The sequence below is a fragment of the Antrostomus carolinensis genome, unplaced genomic scaffold, assembly GCF_000700745.2.
Source record: "Antrostomus carolinensis isolate BGI_N321 unplaced genomic scaffold, ASM70074v2 scaffold42312, whole genome shotgun sequence".
Lineage (NCBI taxonomy): Eukaryota > Metazoa > Chordata > Aves > Caprimulgiformes > Caprimulgidae > Antrostomus > Antrostomus carolinensis.
The window spans coordinates 3,077-5,481 of record NW_010299604.1 but is presented as its reverse complement, the minus strand read 5'-3'; the positions used below and the strand labels follow the sequence as shown (position 1 = coordinate 5,481).

Here is a 2,405-nt window from a genome sequence, read left to right as displayed (position 1 = left end):
CCAAACCAGTCTGGGATTCTATGATTCTGTATCTGCACGAGCTCCTGGGAGAGGTACGCAGTGTTCCCTGGCTGAACAGCAGCTCAACTTCTAAAAGTCACTTTTAATGCCATCGTAATGACGGCAGCCAGAGGAAAACCACCTTCCCTGCCACGGCACCCAAACAAGGAAAGCTGTTTTTGTTGTAGTAACATCATTATGGTGCTGAAGTTCTCCTGGACAATTTCAGAGGAACAAGACATAAGAGCAATTCATTTTCATGACTAGATAGGAAACACCTCACACCAGCAGCACTTTCCTGCAGTAACACAATTACAATGGACTTCTCACGCAGATGGGATGAGAAAACAGCCAGAACACGATGCAGAGCACTGGACACAGCACCACGACTCACCTAAACCGAGTAAAACCCCAAGGGAAATCCACCCCAAACTCCTCCTATTCCATCAGCTCAGCCTCTCAGCCTTTACACTCCTATTTCAGTTCAAGGACCCATCTTGTAATAATGATAAACTGACACCTCAGCCCTCCCCATATTTCACTTCCAAGAAGGTCTGACTGCTGCTCTGGGGTTGAGGAGGAGAAAAGCTCCCCAGGTCCCACACTTTGTTCTTGGTCCACCTTCATTTCCAAGACTTTTTTTTTTAAACTGACAGAACTGACTGTTAAAATTACTTTTTTATATATATTTTTTTATTATTATTTTTTTAAATAAAAGTGCTGTCTTTAACACCACCACAACCTGCTTGTTTGTACTAACAGTGATTTTCACAATCCACCAGCACCATTCCATACGCTCCATTTTCCCAGGCTTTCATTCACATATTTTTATTTAATCATCTTTATCATTTCTTTTGGACTAATACAGATTTTAGTTTAAAAGAACTGCTCTGAACGATACCTAAACATAAAAATTAACTTCCCTGAAGATTATTTCAGCTGCATTTATGTTGTTTATACACTGATCAACTGCCTTGCGTAGGTAAAAATCAGCACCTTTGCACAAATAACACCCACTTCTTTTTACAAGAAAAAAATCACTTGCTCCATTTTACTGAAGGATTCTTAAACACACTTGATTTCATTGGGATTTCAAGACCTGCCACTCGTTCCTCTTAAATAAAAAAATATGGGGTTTTCCAAGCCAGTGCTAGTATTTTATTTCTAATAAGAGGTCTAGCTCTTACTTTTCACCAAGTAACAGACTCTAAAATCATGTGACTGAAGAAAATAATCTCAGTTCCACTGGACGTTTAAAAGTCTATTTTTGCCATTCATTACAGTTATCAAGACCCACAAATGTGACCTTTAAAAGCAGGAAAATGAAGACATCACCTGCTTTTTAGAGCCTCCTGCCCTTGGGGCAGCAGGCACATACCCTTGGGAGGTAAAACTGGAAGCAATGCATATTTAACCCCAAAATGTCTTCATTTTTGATAAATATTAAGTCCTGAAACTGTTACATGTTGAAAACGCTGCAGCATCACGCTCAACCGTGGAAATCTCTCATCGAAACTGAGAAACAGAGAATTTGATTCCCAGCTCTGGGCTGAGATGCTCCAGCAACACACCCCACGAGTGTGGTGTCACCAGCCAACCCCACCACCCTGATCGAGGCTGCAAAGCAGGGACAGGGAGTGACAAGGCAGCGCTGGCAGCCCCTCTGCTCAGGCTTCAGGGGCGTCGAGGTCTGGCTCGGCTCCACTGAGCGCATGAAACCGCTCTCCTCAGTGAACGTTGTTCTCAGTGAGGGCAAGTGTGTCGTCACTGCCAGACCTTCAGAAGGTCCCTCGCGAGGTACCAACCTGGTGGCACTGCTGCAGTCAAAGTCTTGGTGGTTTTCAGCAGCGTTTGCTGCGTGCAGAACTAGATTACTGGGTCACAAGAGATTGCTAGAAGCAACCAGCTAGTTTCACATCCAAATGGCATCTTGTTATTTCACATTTCCCCCTATTTCAGCTACTAGTGAAATACTCAGACTGTGAAACACCTCCGTTGTTAGGAAATTCTCATGCCACAGCAATCAGCTCAGCTTTATTTGCTCCACAACCAGTGCTGGCAGTGACAAGCCTCACATCCTTATCAATCGCCAGCAGCTGCTTACCTTGTGCATGACAATCTTCCTCTGAGCTGGTTCTGCCACATCAATCATCTTCTGTACCACGTAGTTGGCGTACTGATCCTTCATCATGGTGTATAAGGCACTGTGAGGGCCATCGTTCATAGTGCACACCTCATCGATCAGCATGGCACGCTCCGTGCGGGAGGCGTGAGTAACGCATTTCTCCACCACGTTGCTGTAACAATATAAAGAAAAAAAAGGACAATCCATGAGCATGGAAAATAATAAAAAAAAAAAGAGGACAATCCATGAGCATGGAAAATAATAAAAAAAAAAAAAAGAG

General features: G+C 43.4%; 1 non-coding gene across 1 annotated transcript; it reads right to left on the bottom strand.

Annotated features, from left to right (window-relative positions):
• Positions 1 to 1,689: 1,689 nt before the first annotated feature.
• Positions 1,690 to 1,775, bottom strand: LOC114818330 (small nucleolar RNA SNORD103/SNORD85). Its single transcript, XR_003766136.1, has one exon. It is a non-coding gene; the product is annotated as a small nucleolar RNA SNORD103/SNORD85 (small nucleolar RNA).
• Between the last annotated feature and the right edge of the window lie 630 nt (positions 1,776 to 2,405).